The sequence below is a fragment of the Cnephaeus nilssonii genome (genome assembly GCF_951640355.1).
Source record: "Cnephaeus nilssonii genome assembly, chromosome: 24".
Lineage (NCBI taxonomy): Eukaryota > Metazoa > Chordata > Mammalia > Chiroptera > Vespertilionidae > Cnephaeus > Cnephaeus nilssonii.
In genome coordinates, this window is record NC_137095.1 from 14,278,721 (window position 1) to 14,302,293 (window position 23,573).

The following is a 23,573-nucleotide window of genomic DNA, read 5'->3' on the forward strand; positions in this document are numbered from 1 at the left end:
TCTCCGCCTGCTGGCCTCCTGACCGCCTTGTCTCTAGTCATCCAAGTCTGGCCACCGCCCTCCCACGCTGGGAGTCACTGCCAATCAAGTCCGTTGCTTTGATGGTAAGAGGTGGACACGGTTGCCTACGACCAAGAGCACTGGCTGACACACCTGGTGTTTGTTTCCCCACCTTCTTTTTTAAATATATAAATTATATATATTGATTTCCGAGACGAAGGGAGAGGGAGAGAGAGAAATATCAATGAGAGAGAATCATTGATCGGCTGCCTCCTGCACACCCCACACTGGGGATCGAGCATGTGCCCAGGAATTGAACTGTGACCTCCTGGTTCATAGATAGACGCTTAACCACTGAGCCACACCTAGCATTTCCTGACCTTCTTGACCGAAATGGACAGCTCAATTCAGCTGCGTAGCAGAAGCGCCTGGATTAGGATTTTCTTCCACAGCATATGGGAGAAGCAGGGACGCCCTGGAATAACTGAGGAGGGGCTGGCAGCCTGTCCCTCTGTTTAGCCTCTGATCTCATCTCGCTGACACTGGGCACCCATTTGTCCCTTTTCTTCTCTTCCTCCCCCATTTCTGACCCGGCTCTAAATTCAAATCTGACAGTGGCCCTCATAGTCACTGCTAACTGAGGGCTTTTTGTTCTTGTCCTTCAGTGTGAAAGAGGCTGCGGCCTCCCCGATACAGCCTCAGCAAGAAGCTGGGTGGGGTGCAAAACCCATGACTGACACGGTGAGCGGAATGAGACCTTTGTGCTGTGTTACCGGACTAAGTATTGCAATACTTCAACAATATCCAGATGGAAAAAGAATTAGAAAGGATTGACATAGGGAGATACCTGCATTAACAAGCCCACAGCCCAGCCGGCGTGGCCCAGTGGTTGACCATCGACCCATGAATCAGGTCACAGGTTCAATTCCCACTCAGGGCACATGCCCAGGTTGTGGGCTCATCCCCAGTAGGGGGCGTGCAGGAGGCAGCCCATCCATGATTCTCTCTCCGTATGGATGTTTCTCTCTATCACTCTGCTTTCCTCTCTAAAAATAAATAAAAACATATATTTTTCCAAAAACCCACACATTACTGCTCTAAAAAAAAAAATCTGAGCATTGGCAACAATGAATTTGTCGCTGCGGGGGGGGGGGGGGGGGGGAGACGCCTTCCTGTGACTCAGTCACTTTCTGGACAGTTTGACTCTCACATGCAACTTGCAGCCCATCTCTCATCTTCATTTCTTTGGCTGAACTCTAGGCCTTTCTGGCACCTGAAAAACTGTCAGCTCAGTTAACACTCCTCAGTCTCTCTGCATGGTATTCTCTGGGAAGTAGACAGATTTATTCACTCCCTTTTTTCATCAGTTTCTCAAACTTCCCTTTTCCCATCGCTTGTACTTTCTTAAGGACTGCAATTTTTATGGATATAAAAAATGTCAAGCTATTTTTAAAAATATTTACAAGAAAAATGCTTGCACTGATTTCTCTCTATTTAGGGAAGTGTCGGTAATGGACGTGGCATCATAGCCCAGCTGTGTTTTCCCACCTGCTATTATTGTGAAATGTCTAAACCCTATTTTCAACGCCAACTGCCAGTCGTTTGCAGGAAGACACTCTCACTAATGTAGGTTCTTCTGACTCATTCGTGTCTGACCTCATGGATACAGAAGCAAACAGGGTGAAGGAAGCCTGCTGAGCCACTTTCTCGGATGAACACCATTAAAGCTGACCTTGGGAATGAAGAAATAAACCCATCTGGGCCGCAAGTTGACCACTGTTTGAAGCAACATTTTTGTGAAGTACTACAAATACAGCACTTGCCCAGCCCATTTGGCTCACTGGTTGAGTGTTGACCTAAGAACCTGGAGGTCATTGTTTGATTCCCCATCAGGGCACATGCCCAGATGTGGGCTCGATCCCCAGTAGGGGGTGTGCAGGAGGCAGCCGATCCATGACTCTCATCCTTGATGTTCCTCTCTCTCTCCCTCTCCCTTCCTCTCTGAAATCAATAAAAAGATCAAATAAAAATACAGCGCTTGAACTCTTGCTGAGGTAGGAACTCCTGGTTGGGGTGGGGCTTCCAGCGTTTCTGGTGATTACCACATAATGCCTGCTGCAAATCCACCAGCTCAGAAGATGGCTCACCCTACAGAACATCTCTCTCAAGTGGAGGAGTGACAAGAAAATGTCTCTACAGAACAGAAAATGTCACTCCGACAGAGGACAGTGACGAGAACTGGGAAGTTAGACAAGTCAAATTGAAGGAAGGTGTGTGAAGGGAAGAGACATTCTACAACCCACATTCACAATACCTGAGGATGACATGGTTGGAGGGCGGGAGAGGAAGTGAGAGCTTTGGAGGTCAGGTGACCAGACTACAGGGAGGCCAGGGTCCTCGGTAAAGAGAAAGTCAAGCCTGGCTGGTGTGGCTCAGTGGTTGAGCATCAACCTATGAACCAGGAGGTCATGGATTGATTCCCAACTCGGGGCTAATGCCCTGGTTGCAGGCTCGATCCCCAGTGTGGGGTGTGCAGGAGGTGACCAATCAATGATTCTCTCTTATCATTGTTGTTTCTATCTCTTTCTCCCTCCTCCTCCCACTCTGAACATTTTTTAAAAAGAGAGAAAGTCAGCCCCAGGAGAGCGGGGACCTTGCCCGGCCTGCCCACTACTGCATGCCCAAAGCTTGCACACACAGACACTAACTAAGGGTTTGCTGAATGAATGGATGGGAAACTTACTGGGGCTGAAAAATCAAGAAGAGATGCTATGGCCATAAATGTTATCTAATTTAATTATCTACAAATAACTTCATTTTTTTTAGTTGCCAAACGATTTTTGAAACTTGGAGCAGGGGTCAGGTAAACATGCTTATCTACATTGAGTCTGTTTGTGTTTTCTTTGGAACGAACTCTATGAACTTGGCCCAAAATACTGGTTATGCCTTTAAGATAAAACACGAAGGAAAACAGGAGCCCCTACTTGCGTTCTGTCCACGGTGCAAGGACAGAGCCAAATGGAATCCTACTTCTAAGAGCAACTTAAATCGGGCCATTTCGCATGGATGAGCCAGTGCAAGCGCCAGAGCAACTTAACTCGGGAGCACATTTGTTATGATTCAGTTAGTGCATCAAGGCCTGGAAATGTTCAAAAACTGCAGAGGAAGAGCAAAAACAACTGTACTTTGTGTAAGAAGTGATTAACTTACAGCAAGATCAAAACAGCTTCAAGTAATTCTCTCATACTAAATTTTCCAATTATATCGCTATAAGCCTTGAAGAAATTCAGAACAGACTTAGAGACAAAAAAACAGAAAAACTCAGAGTATTTGCAACAAAAGCATGGTGTCACCTCAGAGATGTCACCGAGGGGTATCAGGATGCCCTAGGTATCCATTCATTCTGCCTTTTAGCCACAGGCCCTCACCCCCAAGTTTTACCAGGCTCATGACTGCCCTGGCATGTGAGTCAACGTTTCCCAACCTCCCTCGCTGGCCGTGTGGGGTCTGGGTCAGCGACACAGGCGAGGAATTGATCCGGGTAAGCTTCGTAACGACCAAGCTGCCTGTCCTGGTTTCTGTCTGTCTTCCTTCCTGACAGCTGGAAAGGGGGGTGATACCTGGACTGTTACATGCAAGAGAAATAAACTTCAGCCCAGCTGGCATGATTCAGTGGTTGAGGGTCAACCCATGAACCAAGAGGTCATGGTTTGATTCCTGGTCAGGGCACATGCCTGGGTTGCGGGCTCCATCCCCAGTGTGGGGCATGCAAGAGCAGCTAGCTCATCAATGATTCTATCATCATTGATGTATGTCTGTCTGTCTGTCTCTCTCTCTCTCTCTCCCTCCCTCCCTCCCTCCCTCTCTCCCTTCTTCTCTGAAATAAACACACACCAAAATCTACAAATGAGAGACAGCTGCTCAGACTGAGCCAGGGGGACCAGTCTGGAGCGCCCGTGGAGGATGGGTTTTAGGGGCAATTCACCCTTTTTGCCTGCTCTGTGAAATGGGCCTGGTCCCTGTACTTATTTCTCTCTGCCAGCAGAGGGTGGTAGAGAGGCACTGCGGAAGAAAGAAAGGTGCTTCTGGCCCTGGAGGGCTCCCAGTGAGGGCTCCCACCGCCCCCAGCAGCCAGCAGCTGCCACTGGCACCTCCCTTAGGAGTTTTGTGGCAGCTGACACTCCCAGTGAACAAAGAGGGCAGATCTCCAGCAAGTTCCAGAGGGCTGGCTTCCAGCCAGTTCTGTGGGTACCATAGCAACGAAGACTCTGCACCCTCTGCATCAGGATCTGCACATCAGCCTGGGCGCGGCGGGGGGGGGGGGGGGGGGGGGGGGGGGGCTGTCTTCCTTGGGGGCTCCGCCAGCCCCTGCAGCTTCCTATAGCGGTGATTCCTGTACTCTTCAGAGCTCCTCGTAGCCGGCGTTTTGTTACTCCGATCCTGATTGGACCAAGACTGCCCTGATGGAAAAATCCAACCATCTTGATGTGCTTATTCGAATACTAATTACCAAGAGCTCAAGTTATCCTGAGCGAGTCAGAAAGGCCTCTAAAATGCCCACTCCGAGGGCGCGCCGTGGCCTTGCTCCCTTCCATCTGTACGCAGAGTCCGCTCGCAGCTTAAAGGAGGACGCGGCCTGTCAGGAGGCTGTGCGCCTGCACTTTGCTCCCACTGATCCTACAGCCTAGAAAGGCCCGCTGGCCAACCATCGCTTTCCACTGGGCGGTACTTCTTCATCGCTAGCAAACATAATAGGCATATTTTCCCAGCAAAACTAATAAGCCCTTAACATGCCAACTAGGCACTTGGCGTCTACATGGTCAAGTTCTCTTTCCAGCCAGGGCTACCCCTGGTGCTGCTCTCCGCGCCATGCTTCCTTTGCCCTGTGAGAAAGGTCACAGTGTGCCTTCATCGGGCTCCTCCCGCAGCGACCCTGCACTTCAGCGGCCCGTCCTGATGTCAATGTGGAGCCAGTGCAGTGTTACTCCGAGAACAGCACCGTTTGCGGCTGCGTGGGGAAGAAACGCCACGTGGGGACGGCACGGCCAAGGCTCTTCTCCACCGCCTCTCCCATGGTGGGGAGGCAGCTTCCCAAACACGTTTTTGTAAAATAAATGTTTAATATGCAAAAGCTAATAGCTGGTTTGAAGTAAGGCAAGTCTGTTACCTACATAAAACTCATCTCAGCCTCTTTACACACACGTACGCTAACCAGGACAGCCTTTGGTATTCTAGCAGTTTCAAAGAAAACAGGAAATATGCTTCCTGCCCAGCCAGTGTGGCTCAATGGTTGAGTATCGACCTATGAACCAGGTGGTCACAGTTCGATTCACATGCCTAGGTTGTGTACGTCCCCTACTGGAGGCAGCCGATGGATGATTCCTGATTCTCTCTCATCATTGATGTTTCTAGCACTCTCTCCCTCTACCTCTCTGAAATCAGTAAAATATATACTTTAAAAATGTTTAATAAAAACAATGCTTCCTTGCTGACTTTAGACTTAGAGGTAATAAGGGTAAGGCGCAAAATGCAGTTTAAGGAGGCAGAGTCCCCAAAATGTTACTCCTCTGGGTGCCTCTTTGCCTGTTCGGAGACGCTGGCTGGTCTCCGCCCTGGGCGCTCAGTGACAGATGGCCAGGGCCCAGCGGAGGACCAGGAGGGAGGCAGGTGGCTATGGAAGTTTCCGCAGGCTGATACATGGGTAGGAACTGGCGGAAAAACAGGTCTGACTGCGACCAGAAGGACGTGGAGCAAAGCCAAGCACAGACAGATCTTAGGAGAGTGCAATTCCCAGGGCTCAGAGGAAAGGAGCCCAAGAGCATTGGGCGGAAATCCACGAGAAAGTGACATGGGGTTGATAACGAATAATCTGCTCTCAAAGCTGGCATTCTCTTCCCCACCTGTTTTTTTTTAAGGTAACTTTAGCCGTCTACATGTACACTGATGCTGGGTAACCAGGCAATGGTACTGCAATGCACAGAAATCTAACCCAGTTAGGATCACGTCAGCACTTCCTCTCCAGTTGCTATTAAATAGTTTGCTCCTCTGCACCAAATCATCCCATGCACGCTCTCCTCCCCTGCCTGGTGAGTCACACGTCTTGCTTCACAAATTACTCTGTTATTAGGCCCAGTCGCAAGTGAGTAATGAATGCAAAAGCAAGGGAGTTGCGAACCTCTTTGCCAGTGACTCACAGAGGGGCCCGAGGCAAGGCCCCGATTCCGACTCAAGTTTTCCCATTTGAGCCTCCGAGATGGGCTTCCTGTCTGCAAGGCCCTCCCGCGCACCGCTGAAGGGAGCTGCAGGAGCTTCCCTGTCACTTAGTCCCAGGGGAAAAGGGTCCGTAAGACTGCTATACAAATGGCAAACCCATAGTTGATGAATAAAATGAAAAACGAAGGAAAAAAAAACACAACCGATCCAGTGCTTCACACGTCACCTCGGGTAGCTAGCTGCCTTTCAAACAGCTGAAACCCTCGAGAAAGAACTATGGCTCTGGAGTCAGAATGCCGGGTGCAGGCCTCCTGGGAACGTAATAGCTAAGTGGTCTTGGGCAACTCCATCTCTCCGAATGCTCCTTGCTCACTTGCTGCTGATTCTACCTACTGCAAACACCCGCTGTAGGTATGTGAAAATATCTGAATGCAATGGAGCGCTGGGTCAATGTCACATACTAATATTATCTTATCACCCTAACCTTCTGGGGATGGGAAAGAATCCATGTCAGGCTCGTTTAAATAATGAGATTAAACAATGAGTTTCAAAAGACTCCTCAAGAGAGAGCAATAGGGCACCCTCCACAGCCGCCTTCCCCCCACTACCACCCCCGCCCGCCCAGATCTCCACAGCGTGCTGCTGGGAAGAGGTAACACTGGGTCATGTCCTCGCAGTGAGGGAGCCTACACAATGGGCACAAACAGTGCGGAGCAGCAAGCCCAGGGGCATGTCCTGGAGACACTGTACATGTTCTCTAGAGTCCACCTTCCCAACCATGAGGTTCCCCCGAGGGGACCACCCAGGCTTTCCCCCACAACATATTGAGGTGGAATTCCCAGGAAAGAACCTGTGGGAACCCAAGGCCTATTGGCTTATCAGAAATTAGGGTTTGGGCCCAACCAGCATGGCTTAATGGCTGAGCATCCATTTATGCACCAGGAAGTCATGGTTCAATTCCCAGTCAGGGCACATGCCCGGGTTGCAGGCTCAATGCCCAGTAGGAGGCATGTAGGAGGCAGCCGATCCATGATTCTCTCTCATCATTGATGTTTCTATCTCTCCTCTCTCCCTCTCCCCAACTCTCTCTCTAAAAATCAATAAACCTATTTGTAAGAAAAGGGATTAGGGTTTGGGACTCTGAATGCCCATCCTCTCCCCTTCCCGGCTACATGATCTCACAGGAGAAGGGACTTCCACGCGCTGACTATCTTGGCATTTAAATAGGGGTAAGGATTTTTCGTTTTGGTCAGGATTAAACAATGGCATGTGTCTACATGGCTTTATAGAACGCCCGGCCTATAGTCAATGCCCAGTAAGCTGTGTGTGTGTGTCAGAGCAGAGGTCACTGTTTGCACCTCTGTCAATGGCCCCGTGGGCCCCTGAGCGGTGTGGGGGTGACCCAGACCCCGGGTGGGTGAGGCGGCCACTTCTCAGAGGGACGAGGGCCACCTGCTCCCCTCAGGGACAGCAGGATCTCTTCCACGTCGGGACCCGCCTTGGGCAGTGTCTCCACGGGAGTCGTTTTATGGGGTGAGACCCACACGAGGGCGAGGGCGTGGGGCCACATCTTGATCAGGAAGGAATCTGGAGCATCCGTCTCCCTCACAGCTGGAGGGGCAGGGCTTACTCCCCGGGAAGGACCCGGGGTTACTAAGGCACACTGATGAAGCAAGCCCCACATTCTAATATTTTTAAATGCACGCTTACGTAATGTGGAAAGGCGGGGTTTCCTGCAGTGCCGCCTGCCGCCCCCACAGAGGGCAGCGCCCCTTGGAAAAGGAGGAGATGACAAACATGCCACTCATCCGCAGCGAGGGTGGGGAGCAGTGGGTCTGAGAGCCCCCAGGACAGGGCAGGGAGGCGGCGAAGGAGGGCAGAGGAACCAGCTCCATTACACGTTCTCAGTGGCTTTCGTCTTTGGCTTTGAAAGCACAAACAAAGCCTGAACAAGAAATGGCCAGACTTCCCTCTGCAAGGACTGCCGGCGCAGGCCGGGCAATGGCCCCTGCTGCGGGTGGCGCCGCTCTCTCCCTCGGCCAGCCAGCTGCTCCCTCTGTCCACGGACACCAGCCCTTACTATTTCTTTAAAATATATTTGTATTGACTTCAGAGAAGAAGGAAGCAGGAGAAAGAAAGAGAAACATCAGTGATGACAGAGAATCACTGATTGGTTGTCTCCTGCACGCCCCACACTGGGGATCAAGCCCACAACCCGGGCATGTGCCCTTAAACAGGAATCGAACTGTGACCTCCTGGTTCATAGGGTGATGCTCAGCCACTGAGCCTCACCGGCCGGGCAGCCCTGTTTTTATTCACCAAGAGAAAATAACCATAAACTCTCACCACTGAGAAGAACTAGTCATTCCTGTCCAGCCTCTCTCTAATGCAAGAAGCCCCTTCGAAGAAAAGAACAAAACAAAAGAGTGTAAGGCCAGATCTTTACCAGATAGGGGAGAGAGAGATACAGAGACAGAGATACAGGGCGTCTACAAAGTCTGGAACATAGAGAAAATGTTTCATTTACTCAAGATACTTTTTTTGGATTAATGATGAAATCCATAGCTTCAAATGTAGAGATATTTTGTGTGCAAAAGTGTTTGGAAGAAAAAAATCTTGAGTCTACTGCATGAATATGTAACATAAAAATAAAAAATTCCCCAGGTTTCCAGGCTTTCAAACATCCATTCTTCCCAAAGGGGTGTCCTTACATGTCTGTCTGATATGCAGCTATAAGTTCTCATTGGGTCTCTATGATTTCTGCTTCCAATGCAGATGAGTTGCTGGGAATTTGAGGAAACACTGCTCACACACAGCAAGGTCAGATGGCACCTGGCACTGTCAACTCCCTTCTCCCTGGGGAGGGGGGCGCACAAGTGCCAAGCGGATTTTCCGCGCCCTCCTCTATTGGCTGATTTTAGGTCTATAAAGTGCCTAAGTCGTCTTTCTGAAATGTCGTCTTCTTTATACCAAGACTTATTGGATATGTCCTCAAAATTTTTTCTGTCAAAAAATGCAGTTGGCAGAAGTGCTGCTACGGATTATACAGATGCCGAGCCTGAGCTGTGTGAATGAATCCAAACTGTGTGTGAGCCTGCAGGGAACAGTGGGGGGGGGGTACCCACTGGGAAGGGGACCAGCTCCATGTGCTGGGTGAGGGGGTTCATGTTCCTCTGTCATTCAGGTGAGTGACATTTACATAGAAATGTCTTCAGGTTGATCTGAAAGAAAGGCATGATCTGAAAGAAAGTGAGCAATAGGATCATGTGATCTTCAACTCCAACTATCCCAGGTATAAGAAGTGCCTGAAATAGACATGAGAGAAACACCACTCTAAACCTACGTGACTCTCTTCCCAGACCCCAGGAGACCCCTCTGAGCCTCAGCGAGTCCTCTGTTCAGGGGGAGGGGGAGCCTGAATACGTCTCTTCCCTGCTGATGAAGATGTTCTCAGGACATTTCCTCCTGCTAGTGGATGAGGTGGGGATGTTACTCACCTCCCACCTTACGAAATCTAAGCAGCATCCACCTTTGCCATGCGGTGAGGTGGGTGTTTGCGGGCGTGGTGGTGGAAGAGGAGTCACATTTACATGTTTCACGCAATTCTGAAACAGCTCAGCCTCTGTCACTCTGTCACCCATCAGTCATGACACCACCGAGTACACCTGTGTGTGCCCGGGGCGCTAACCTTGCCCAGGAGCAGCCCACCCTACCCACCCGGCCTCCTTTCAGAAACCTTACTGTGGCCCTTGCCTGACCACACCTCTCTCCTGGGGGCGGAGGAGTCCACAGGCCCACGGGGACATGCCCCCTTTCTAGACTTGCTCGGGATACCCAGGACCCAAGATTTCCCTGCCCAAACAGCTCTGAGCCCACTTGCAAGGCCAGCATGGATGCTGCCCACATCTGTCCTCCTAAAAGTGACAGCACAGCGTACTCGTAGGTGTAGGGACGGCCAAAGGAGACAGCTGGGGAGGGCAAGAGAGGACCCACGCTTGGACACGGAAACAGGGTGTCAATACAGAGGGGCACTGGGTTCTCGCTGAGCAGGACAGGATGGGGGCTGTGAGGAGGGGCAGGCTGAGGGCCACATGCCTCCGGATGTACTCTGGCCCTGGGCCCTGACAATGTGAGGGTGGGCCTGTCCACAGGGCCTCAGGATAGATCTGCAACCCTAGAGGTCCCAGGAATTCTGGGAGCCAGGGATCTGCTCAGGCTGTGCAGCCACAAGAGAGGCTGGCCGCATGACCAGGACAGAAATCCTCATGGGACGCCTGACTGCACGGCTGAACCGCTCCTCCACTCTGGCTTCCCCGATGCTGCCAAGCCCTCCTTCCTCTTCACTGTTCCCTCTCACCTGACCAGAAAGTAGACGGGGAACTACGTTGGCAAAGCTTTGGGTAAGAAGGCGCAGGGAATTATGGGCTTGGTCATGAGCCCCTCCGGAGCTCTCCCCTGACCCAGTAGGAATTGGTTAGGCTGGAAGGGTGTGGGCCTGGGGCAAGCCCACCGACGTGTCAGCAAGAACCGCTGGTGCAGGAGAAAGTTCAAGGCGTGTGATTCAGATGACCGGCGGCACTGACACACGGTTTTGCTGCTGAAAACCGAGAATAACTACACTACTTTCCCACAGAATACAAATTAAAGGATGATTAAAATGGTAACAACTAATCCCAACTTACAAAGTTTCTTCCACAAGCGTGAGCTCATTGAATCCTCACAAAGATAGGGTCTAGGAATACCTCAATTTACAAGTAAAGAATAAAGTGGGGAGGGGTCGAGTGACTTGCTCTGACTGACACAGAGCCGCACGCAAATGGAGGCACTGAGGGCAGAAGGCTACTTCTCTTGTCCTGACTCCATTCTGCTTTCACCAAATCAGTACTGGGGAGCGTGCTCTGCGAGTAACTCTCCACCACGCACACGGTCGCGTTTGAGTGTCATCCTGTGATGCTTTCGGAGAAATGCGATTTCGGAAGTTCTCTCACGGGGAGAGACCGGAAGCGGGAGACCGACAGGACAGAGCCAGCCCTCCTTCCGCACTGAGCAGCAGGCTTTGGGGGTGGGAAGGAGGAGCAAGGTAGGGGTGCGCCCAGAGCACGCAGGGTGAACACCACCTGAGATCGAGGCTCGTCACCGCCTGGTGAAGTCTTTCATGCGACAGACAGCTCCCCTTTCAAAAAGAAAAAGCTAGGAAGCTACCGTATTTCACAGAGAATAATATGGTACTTGCCTGGCCCAAACACCACTGCTCCCCAGAATATGAAAAACAATACCATGTGATAAACTTTTGAGTTACAGCTGTTATTTTCCATGATTTCCATTAAGAAAACACAGTAGAGGTAAAATGAAACGTAAATAATGATAATTACCTTGAGTGTATCTGACAGCTCACTTCCAACGAACTCAGGTATGGTATATATATACGTATGTGTGTGTGTATATATTAAAGTGTCACGTTTCCTTTCACAGCATCCCTGCAGGAGCAGAAAAGGGCAAGTAATCAGTAGACTATACAATTATACCCACAGGTTTCCTTCTAACTATAAAACTTCAAGTCACCGTTACAAACCAGTAGTAGAACTTGGTGCCAATCAAATTGGGCCAACCAATCAGTTTTCTTTGACCTTCCTAGCATTTAAAACCCTTCGAGCCCACAGTTAAAACACAGGATCTGAAGCGCAATAAAGCAAAAGGTGCCTCTACCTACGGGAGCTACAGGCCACCGCTGACCAGCCTGGGCCACTGCCAACTCAGTCACCGGACTGGCTTCCTAAGGCACTTAGCTCTGGAATTCCTTCATTTATCCGTGTGAATTATGTCTTCCAGGTAACCTGAGGAAAGGTAGTCATGGCCTAGCATAGCCTGGTGTGATTACAGTCATGTTAAAGCAGATGGTTTTCCAAAGGGCCAGCTGTGACCCTTCAGTGCCCTGGCTGTCCACTCTGGCCCTACATGGGAATTACTTGGAGGTATTTGTAAGCCACACTCTCCCCTCATCCAGACCAAGTAAATCAGGGTCTCTGAAGGTGCCGACCTAGCATTGGGACTGTTGTTGTTGCTGCTTGACAAACTCATTTACTGAGGTACAGCATACAAATAGCAAAGTGACAAATCGTAAAGGTGAACACACCTATGTTATAACCAGCAGCCAGACCGAGAAGAGGGATGTTACCAGGACCCCAGACCCTGCCTTTGGGCCCCTCCCAGTCACAACCTGACCTTCCCCAACTATCGAACCCTTACTTCTAGCTCCATGGACTAATGTTGCGGTTCTTAAACTTCATATCAACGGAATCATACCAAATGCATCCCTTTGCACCTGGATTCTTGCTCTCGGCGCTTGTGACTGAGGTGCATCAGGCTGGTGCATGTATAGTAGATGAGTCATTTTCTTCGGTGCTTAGTATTCCACAGCATGACTATATCACATCCTGTTTCCCCATTCTACTGTGGATGGAAACTTGGGGCGTTTTGAGTTTGGGGCTATAACAAATAATGCTGCTGTCTATGAACATTCTTAAACATGTCGTTTGGTACACATATGTATGCGTTTCCGTAGGGCATGTACCTAGGAGTGGAAATGCTAGGCCTTTGTATATGCAGTTTCAACAGACATTGTTGGACTGCTTTCCAAAGCTGTGACCTCAATTTATGCTCCTACATCAGTACGAGAGAGAGAGAGATTTGTTGTTTCACTTTTTCATGCATTCAGTCATTGGTTGATTTTCTTATGTGCCCTGACTGGGGACCGAACCTGCCACCTTGGCGTATCGGGACAATGCTGTAACCACAGCACTACCAGGCCAGGGCCTGGCTTGAGTATTTTTTTTTAAGTTCTCTATTGAGTCTTATTTTCAGCCAGTATTGAGAACCACTATGAATGGGTCAGAAAAGTAATTCATAGGCCATGACCAGAGATTGTCTACAGTGGAACGGAATAGAAGAGAAAACATCAATATGTATCAAGCATTGTTTAGTGAAACTTTTTCAGTTAGTGTGTGTGTGTGTGTGTGTGTGTGTGTGTGTGTGTGTGTTTGAAGGGGTCTAAAAAGCATTTTCTTGCCATCGATGATAATCAAAAAACATTTTTTAAATCCACTGTAATAGTGTAATCAGTAAAACAATTACTTAGGAAAACTCAACTTGCATATTACTTTACAGTCATCATCTAGAAATGCTCTGTAAGAAGCTGTACTCCCCCGGCTGGCTGTGGACCAGAATTCCCAGAGAGCAGCTCTTGCTGGAAACAAGTCAGGGAAAGCCGCTGACGGCTAATGCACCAGAAGGAGCTCATTAGGGGACCCTGGCCTTTGACCCACAGTGGAATATGATAATGAGCCCATGATGTGAACACTGTAAAAGAAAATGGTTACTCTGCACAACCTGGGATCTGTTCAGCATCAGCATATTCTAAGTTTGTAAAGTTTTAATCAGATGTTAAACAAGAAAACACATTTGAGGGCAAGAAATCGAAGCCAATTTAGTTATTAAATGATATCAAGTCATCTTCATTACTGAAGAATATGCTCTCCGAATTTTTGCTTGCATTTTGACATGATTACTTTATTGTTCAGCCTGAGTGAGGGCCAATCTAATCAACAAGTATTTATTGACTACCCACTAAAATACATATGTCTGGCAAAGGAATCAAAATAAAAGAAATAGACCTTGTTTTTGCATATGATATCTATAGAGGATAAATGGATTAACGCATATGACTTTTTCTCCCTAAGTACTTCATTTTAGAACATGGAGATAGTAAATGAAAATGATTTTAAGCCCTTTAATGTAATATTTTATCTCTTCAAATAACCCAAACATAGGCTCCAGTTGTGAATTTTATAATTTTCCCTTTAATGAGAAATGTACTCAGTGACCATTTCACAATGTAGACAAATACCGAGTCATTCTGTAACATCTGAACGAATGTATGTTATGTCAATTACATCTCAATTAAAAGAAAAAGCTGGAGCACTCCTTCCATTTCTCCCTTGGCCAGGCTGGTGACCCCATGGCACGTGGACGTCCCCGCTGCAGGACGCAAGCAGGCAGCACAGGCTATGACGGGGGAAGAAATAAACCTCTGGTGGGCACACACAAACATAGGTGTCTTTTGGTTTTGTTTTACATTTTGCACATGCACATGAATGTGTGTGTATGTGAGTCTGTCTGTGGTGTGTGTGTGCCTGTTTGTGGTGTGTGTGTGTGTGCCTGTTTGTGGTGTGTGTGTGTACACGCGCATGCCAATGCTAAGCTACTTCATTTTGGAAATTGTAGTGAAATATCTGAGTTTCCTGGCATTTCCTGAAGATATAACTCAGGAAACAAAAAAAAGGAAACTTTCCATTGAATTGGAACTTCTGTAAACCAAACATCAGCTATGCGTTAGGCCTCCGGTCTGTTCCGTTTACTCTCCTTAAGAACATAGCACACAGGAGCTCTTAATGCTGTGACCTAAAATTGAAGTTCTCCATAGGATGTAATAGACACTCTCAATAGTGTCTATTTCGTCCTGAAGAGATATATGATTTAGCTACTCATATCAGTGATTGGTGAGGTGGGAAAGTAAATAAATTTTCCAAGTTTAAAAAAAAAAAGAACATAGCACAGCCTGACTGGCGTGGCTCAGTGGTTGAGCGTCGACCTACGAACCAGGAGGTCACAATTTGATTCCCAGTCAGGGCACATACCCAGGTTACTGGCTCGATCCCCAGTAGGGTGCGCACAGGAGGCAGCTGATCAATGATTCTCATCACTGATGTTTCTAACTCTCTCGCCCTCTCCCTTCCTCTCTAAAATCAATAAATATATACATTTTAAAAGAACATAGCACAGACCCCCTTCCACAGACTCTCCAGTACCCAGGGGGGGCAGAAATAAAGAAGGAATGCTAATCCAGATGAACCAAACTTTTTAACTTTGCATTGGAGCAGCATACAGACACTTACAGTCTGAGAAACCTTTAAGTCTCATACTTGGGAAAGATGACATGTGTCTCAAAGTCAAGTTCTTTTCTCAGTAAAGCTATCTTCTGTTTATTAAGGGGCTTTCTCAGACTTTAAGGTAAGACAAGAATGAAATTTGGAAATAATTTAGCTGTTTTAAAAACACAGCGATTGCTGAAGTCTATATACAATCAAGCATCTGTCCACCATCAACAGAAAGCCCATGGGGAATTCTGGCTGTTACAGCATCGAACAAGGTCAAATTCTTAATCTCTCGCTCACCTGCCATTGGAAGTTTTATACCTAAGCCCTAATTTATTTTAATTGGGATTTTAGCTTAGTTTATGTTTTCATAATTTAAAGTCCTTTCTACAAGACATAATCTTAGGGCAATAAATGTAGTATGAGCCATAAGATGATGACACTGACGGTTGCATAGGACTTAGGGGAAACGTCCTGCTACTTGCATGGTGCCTAACGTTTGGTCTGTCTAGGGTGGACACAAAGATTCCTTCAATCGTCTGGCTCCACCAAGTACAGGAAACAACCAACGCAGACTGTGTAAGGCCAGAAAGGCCAGTGCGGGCGTTTCCAGGAAAGGGAGGTGTGACTGCGCTGGATCCCGGCAGGAGCTTCCTGGGGCTCCCGCCTCCTCTCTGTGCTGATCTGCACTTCCCCGGGAATCAGAGGTGGGATAGGCTGTCCAAACATCGCTCCTGATGCCAACCCGCCTACTTGCGAAACGTGACTTCAGGCTTTCAGCCAGTAAATAAGCCAACCACGCATGTTTCAAACCCATCTTTAGGAAGGTGTGTTATCTCTAGCTCAGTCTTGGCACTGGATCCCTGAAGTCACATTGGGGAGCCTCGGACACCCAAGGCTGCTGTGTGGAAGGCCTGCCGGGGGTCTAAGGTCAATAAAAGGGCGCCACACTGTATACTCTCTGTTCCTCCTCTCATGCGCACCCACCGGCAATGCTTCTTTGGGGGCCCAGGAGAACTCAGGTGGGGTGTGTGTGTGTGTGTGTGTGTGTGTGTGTGTACTGACCTCCAACTCTGCAATAATTCACACAAGACACTGACTTATGAAGCATCTGATGTTCTTGCTTTCCTACCTACGTTCACTCTGCTTTAGGGACTCTGAGCACAGGAGAGTCACGACCCTGGTCCAAAGTGGGATCAGCTCCACTATGAAAGATCCCCATAATCGCAATGGAATTTTCTAAGAAAGTAAGTCTCACTGTGATATAATGAAGCATCAATGAATGACCAGAGACGTGAATACAGATGAATACAGATGGAAAGTCCACCACTTGTCAGTCACGTGGGAGGTGCTTTGCTTCGATCGGCTGCCTCCTGCACGCCCCCTACTGGGGATTGAGCCCGCAACCCGAGCATGTGTCCTCACTGGGAATAGAACCAGCAACCTCTTGGTTCCTGGGCTGATGCTGAGCCGCTGACCACATCAGCCAGGCTCGTCTTTCTGTTCTTTATAACCAACAACCCCGTGCTGTGGACATTATAATCATCGCCTTATCAATAAGGAAACAGGTTTGAAGAAATTCTCTGACTTTCCCAGGCCACCGAGTTAACAAGCAGGGGGACTGAAATCTAGATCTTTCTGCCTCTCTAGCCCACATTCTGCCCACCAGACCATGCCTGCCCCCCAACAGTGAAGCAGATCACAGACTGACTTTTGGCCTTTTGCTGTAAGACGCCACGTGAGCGTATTATCGTGGGTTCAGGGCCGCTCACAGGACGAGGGCTCCGTGAAGGGCTGATGGCATCGGACAGGAATGCAGAAGGCTCCGATCGCATAGATCTCTGCGTGCCGTAAGGCATCAGCGTCCTGGCTCCCTCCCTCCCCTGCTCTGCCTGTCAGCCTCACTCAGCCCAGATTTCCTCATCTGAAAGCTGCCCAACGTGAGCTTTATCTCACTGAAATAAGCAGGGAAATGCACATATACACAGCATGTGTGTGTGTGTGTGTGAGAGAGAGAGAGACAGAGAGAGACAGAGAGAGAGAGATTATTACTAACCCAGAATTCTCTTGAAACTTGTGTAAATTAATTGGGTTGCTTTTAGAAAAGGCAGAAATATTTTTAATAGGAAGAGCCTACAATTACTGTCTGCATGAACATATGCCTCTTGCCCCTTAAAGAATGTGTCCCTTTGGGCAGGAATTCTACAGATGAAATTTTAAGTGGAAACCCCCCTTTAAATAAAAAAAGGATTGTAGGGGGTGTTGGGGGTGGGGGAGGAATGAGAAGGAGTTGTCTGAAGCCCAGCCCTCACTCATGGTACAGAAGACCCCTGAATGCATGGATTCATGAATGAATTCATCTGCACCACCTGGTGAGTCCCAGGGTTTCTTTTCCTGCGCTGAGTAAGGCTTTTTAGGAAATAAAATGGCTTGAAAGCACATCCTTGCTAAACACGTGCTTGAGTAGGAAAAAACAGTTTTGTTTTGCTTCTCCCCACGAGGCAGTTTGAGAGCTCATCAGTTGGTGTCTTCTAGAGCGACACTGAGCCCTAGCCGGTTTGGCGCAGTGGATAGAGCGACACTGCGGTTATGCCTCTGGACAGGGCAGCTCAGAAAAGCTCACCCCCGTGGGGGAACGGGTCCTGCCTTGTCCCCCATTAAAGCCATCCTGGGGCGGTCAGGGTGGCCTGAGCACATGCGGTCAGGCTTTTCACTTCTCCACAATCCAGGCTTTCCCAGCAAACCACGCTGTGCGGCTGCGCTCGGCCTCCTGGGGTCTCACTCTCCTGGGATCTCACTCCCGGGCGATTCTCCGTGTCCCTTCAAGGAATCAGTGCAAACTCCTCCGCCAGCCGGGTCACAGGTCCCAAGGCCACACTTACTCTCCCCACCAAAGACATCTGAAGTACCGCTCACCAAGCAAAGGATTCAAACCCCTCTTTTCTGTCTCTCTCCCAGAAAATCTGGCCAAAATGAGCATTGTGACCCCCTCTTCTCTCTCACTCTCTCTCTCACACTCACACACAATCAAACACACACACACACACACACACACACACACACACACTCACTCACAATCAAACACACACAGTCAAGGCCTCCTGGGTTTGAAAGTTCTCATCAGCGCAGAGGTGCCTACCTTTCTGGAGCTTCAGTCCACAGAAGGCGCCCCCAGCCCCGGCTCCGCAGCCGACTGCCCGCGTTCCAGCCTCCAGCAGGGCACCTGCTACCAGAGGGCAGCGCTCCTCATCGCTGCGTGCGGGCGCTGGGATTCCTGCAGGGACCCACCCTCCGAAGTTGCAAGTCAAGATTTCTGACTGAGGGCGATCCGTGACGTGAGGCAGAGCGACTGGATGGCACCTGCAGGTTCTTCCAGATGGGATGTCCTTCCCTGCCTCACCACTGGGAGAGGAGAAAACTGGAATTCAGTCAGACACGGAACCACGGCGAGTTGCCTCATCGCCCGGCCTTTCGGGGCGCACGGTTATGAGTCAACTGCTGAACAGGATGGTCTTGTTGCACGGAAGGGAGGGGGTTATGCGTGGTGGGGAGGAACCTGAAACATTAACAATGCGCTGCCACCGAGCTGGTAGGGCAGCCATGGAACTCTCTAGAAGCCTGTGAGGACTGGCGTGGCTTTGTGCTCATCACCTCGGAGCATCAGCCCACATGTGTGCCTATTTCTTAGCTTTTCTGAACCACGTAACAACAAAAAATAAAAGAGCGGGCCACCTGTCCTAGTTAGAGAAGCCAGATGTGACTCTGTCTGCACCTATTCAGCCAGTCTCATGGAAACCATCCAGCCGGCAGAGGACACGCCTATGCGCGGCAGGATCTACATGTTGTCGCTGCCGCTCCGGGCACGTCAATGTCAAAGGCATGGCCCCTACAGTCTATGTGAGACCGTGTGTGCCTTTTGGGGCCCTTTTCACTTTCTCCCGCCTGAAGATGAAACATCTGCAGGCGTGAGTTATTGAAAGGCGCTCTGAGAGGGACGGAGCTTGGACAAGTTGGATCCTGCACCCCTCACCAGCCAAACCTCACCTGCCAGGGGTGCAGGCAGCACCGCCCACTCCGCAGCCCGACTCAGGGCTCCTCTCATTGGCTGCAAGCCCGACTCAGGGCTCCTCTCATTGGCTGACTCCGCTGCGGAAAGACAGCTTTCCTGTGTCAGCTAAGAGATGACAGCAAAGTCAGAACTGACTGGAGGCGGAGAAGGGGAACGCCACAGTTCTCCGGTTTAGCTAAAGAATTTACTTCAAAGGAGGAGGGCCGGGAAAGGCCTCTTCACTCAACACTTGCTCTCTCCATTCTCCCTAGTCTGTCTCTTCTCTCCCGGGCTTTCTTTTTCCCCTAAGTGTGCATTTTAAAACTCCTCTGGCAGGAGGGCTGCACTTGCGTCACTGCGTGTGGCGGGTGGTGGTCAGACCCTCAGCATCTCTCACCGGAGACTGCAGAACTGCCTGCTCTTCCCGCCCCCAGATTGTCCATTTCTAGGCCACTCACCTCCAACTGCCACCCCCTTACCTTCCTAAATAGACATTTTTTTCTTTATTTTTTATCCTCACCTGAGGATATTTTCTGCATTGCTTTTCAGAGACAGTAGAAGGGAAGAAAGAGGGGAAAGAGAAAGAGAGAAAGAGTGGGGGGGGGGGGGGAAGAGAGAGAAAAAAACATCGAAGTGAGAGAGAGACACATCAATTAGTTGCCTTCTGCACAAACCCCAACCAGGGGCAGAGAGTGAACTGACAACCAAGATATCAGGAATCGAACCCAAGACCTTCCGGTGTGCAGGCTGATGCTCTAACCCAGGGGTCCTCAAACTCTTTAAACAGGGGGCCAGTTCACTGTCCATCAGACCGTTGGAGGACCGGACTATAGTTTAAAAAAAACTATGAACAAATTCCTATGCACACTGCACATATCTTATTTTGAAGTAAAAAAACAAAACGGCAAAAACACCCACATGTGGCCCGCGGGCCGTAGTTTGAGGACGCCTGCTCTAACCACTTAGCACACCGGCCAGGGCAAACATTTTTTTCTTTATCATGACTCTCTCCCCTGCTGACCAGGCTCTACGCCTCCTTTTCCCTATAGGCTTCCTTAGCACGGGGACAGCCTGGTTGCAACCAATTTTCCAGAATCTCCTTTTACTCCTCCCGAGATTTTCCAGGCAAAGCAGACAGACAGCTCCGGCGCCCACCCACGGGCTGCCTCCGCTGCCAGGTCCCCTGCTCTCAGCGCGCCCTGTTCTGTTTACACCTACCTTACAACACGTCCCACTGTTATAACTTAACTGGGGCTGCGTCTGCTTCCCCGATGCCCTGGGAATCCCTCTGGGACTTCCCCTAGACATCTCTCTACCCCTGGAGCTTAACACAGTGCCTCGCTCGCAGTACCTGTCAAACTTGAACACCATCCATGGTTCAGTGTTTGGCAGGTAAATCTTCCACTCCCGGGAAATCTGGGGAAGAGAAGGCCCCTGAACCCCACTGCAGATTCCCCGTCTCAGAACTGAGTAAGCCAAAGAGTACTGCAGTCACGTTTTAGGGGTTTGGGGGGTTTTTGCTTTAGTCATTTGTATACTTAAATACATGTCATCTCCCGATGAAATGGAATGTTCACATTGAGTCTGAAGTATTTGCACATAGCTCAGTATCTCCTCTATCATCAAAAAGCAGATTGCTATCGGCTGTATTTCTTGAATCAGTGTCAAGGTGGAGTTCCGCCTCATTCTTCAGGGGCAGGTGTAAAATTAACCTGCTGCGCGCCCTATGCAACAGGGGCAACCGCCAGAAAAGTAGAAGTAAGGGGTTCTGAGGGTTTGCTCGGTGTGGCCTGAGGCGGGGGGAGGGGGGGTTGGCGCTGTGTCTCTCCCCGCAAGCCTGGCGTGTGTGCGCACAGCCCCTCTGAGGAAGGTAAATAACCCAAGCGCGGTTCTTTTGAGGAGTCCTAAGGTAATGCCGTTCTCTTCCTCTTCCTCTTTCTCTTTCTCACTTGTGCCTCGTGATAAATTTATCAGTCCATTGCTAACAGAGCATGCTATGTGGGAAGCATGATAGAGTATGTTGTATGTGTGAGGGTCATTTCTTCAAGGTATAACACTTAACTGTTTCATTTTCTCAGAAAACTTGAGGAGTAAGTTATCTTTTAATTAGTTTTACATTTTGAATCCTCATTCACAGATGTTGAGGCATTTATTAAAATCTTAACGCCTGGCCGGTGCAATTCAGTGGTTGAGCATCGACCCATGAACTAAGAAGTCGCAGTTCGATTCCCAGTTGGGGCACGTGCCTGGGTTATGGCTCGATCCCCAGTGTGCGGCGTGCAGGAGGCAGCCGATCCATGATTTTCTCTCATCATTGATGTTTCTCTCTCTCTCTCCCTCTTCCTTCCTCTCTGAAATCAATAAAAACATATTTTTAAAAATATGTGAGTTGTCAATACGGTGTTCTGTGTGGCAAAGTAATAAGGAAACAGAATGCCCTGTATCCCTCCCGTCATCATTCATTCAACACATGGTTTATGTAAAGTGTTTAAAACAAAGATGGCGATGATGTTTTTGACCTCATGGAAATTACTATCTATCTTTCCCCTTTCTCCTGGTCGCCCTTCTATCCCATACCATACAGGCCACCTTCCAACAAAGAACTGGGGGAAGATCTGCTTGGCTAACCCAAGAATAGGCACTTCTCTTCTCCATGTGAATTCCTTTTTTTTTTTAATATGTATTTTTATTGATGTCAGAGAGGAAGGAGATAGAGATAGAAACACCAATGATTGGCTGCCTCCTACACACCCCACACCGGGGATAGAGACCGCAATGTGGGCATGTGCCCTGACTAGGAATCAAACCCTGACCTCCTGGTTCATAGGTCGATGCTCAACCCCTGAGCCACACCAGCCAGGTCGCTTGTGAATTCTTAAGTAGGATCTTTGTAAAAGCAGACGGAGCGCCCTATGAAAACACAAGCTGGGCTAAGCTCTATGATGTCAGCCAGCTAAGACTCATTCCCACGGACGAGAAACTCACCCCTCTGCCCACTTAGTACCAAGAGACCGGCCTACTCCACGGGCACTAGACACACAGCCCAGGCTTGTGGTGGAGCGTGAGCAGGTGCGGGTCTGTGGCTGCTGGACAGGCTCGGTCACTCTCTGCTCATTCCCAGACCCTTCTGAAAGGCAGCTCTAAACCAAATGCATCTCCCTCACCAGTGCTTTTGGTGGATGCCACAAAGCATCCTTGGGGACCAGAAAATCCCCGTGCAACTAGAAGTGGCACCCAGACCCCGATCCTGGGGCGCTATTTTCTTTTCCTTTCTAGCCCCTGAGGTCAAGGTGCCCTCTGCCTGTCAAGTTACCAGGTAATCTTGTTTTTTTTAATATATATATATATATATATATATATATATATATATATATATATATATATATATATATATTTCAGAGAAGAAGGGAGAGGGAGAGAGAGAAAAACATCAATGAGAGAGAACCATGTATTGGCTGCCTCCTGCACACCCCCCACTGGGGATCAAGCCAGCAACCTGGGCATGTGCCGTGATCAGGAATTGAACCATGACCTCCTGGTTCATAGTTCAACACTCAACTACTGAGCCATGCTGGGCAGGTTACCAGGTAGTATTAAAACACAGCCCTCATCAAATTCCTTCCTTGCTCTGAAATGTATTGCTCCTTTATGCTGGATACATTATCTATAAACTTCTATGACTATTTCCTAAACTCCCCTCTACAATGTCATCCCCACCCAGCTTATCCCACTTTACTCTCCAATTGCACCCCAATTTCTATCTCCCCTTGGGCGGGCCAATGGCTATGTCCCCTCTCACCTTTGCTCATGCCCCACCCAAATCTGCTTCTCATACCGGCCTGGGTCAATCTTTCTCTTCCTTGAGTCTTCACACTGATTGTCCAAATCACACCAGGATTCCCTGTTTATGCACAGCCCCATTCTTTCATAATAAAGTACAAAAAATATTTGATCGTTGTGTGTATTTGTGCACAGACACACACGCAGGTAGGTGCCTTGTCTGCACGGGGCTGTTAACACCCTCTGATCTCGCCCCACAAACACTCCCAGGTTCACAGGAGACCCTGGATAAGTATCAGTTAAGGATGTGATACCACTCTTGCCCCGGATGTCGGAAGTTAGACGTACCTTGTGCAGCTGCTCTTGCTCCTTCCATGGGGTGTTCATTCCTTCAGCAGTTATTCACGGAGCACCGCCCATGCGCCTGAAAATAGGGAGATCCCGGTGAACAAGGCAGCTACGGTCCCTGCTTTCTCCAGACTTGGAGTCTCTCGAGTTTGGGCTATGGCTGGAACAGGCCCACTCTCTGGATGGCGACAGTCACTCGCTCTCCCTCCCTGGGAGTCTACCAACAGGTCACCTGAGCTACACAGCAAGGGGTT

General features: G+C 49.2%; 1 protein-coding gene across 1 annotated transcript in view; it reads right to left on the reverse strand.

Annotated features, from left to right (window-relative positions):
• The window catches only part of CERS3 (ceramide synthase 3), a 57,684-nt gene extending 39,179 nt beyond the window's left edge, over positions 1–18,505 (reverse strand). Inside the window, exons 1-2 of the mRNA XM_079764243.1 lie at positions 18,283–18,505; positions 11,586–11,690 (exon numbers count right to left, since the gene is read on the reverse strand). The gene's annotated coding sequence lies outside the window, so the exon portion shown is untranslated. The remainder of the gene's footprint in view (positions 1–11,585; positions 11,691–18,282) is intronic.
• Between the last annotated feature and the right edge of the window lie 5,068 nt (positions 18,506–23,573).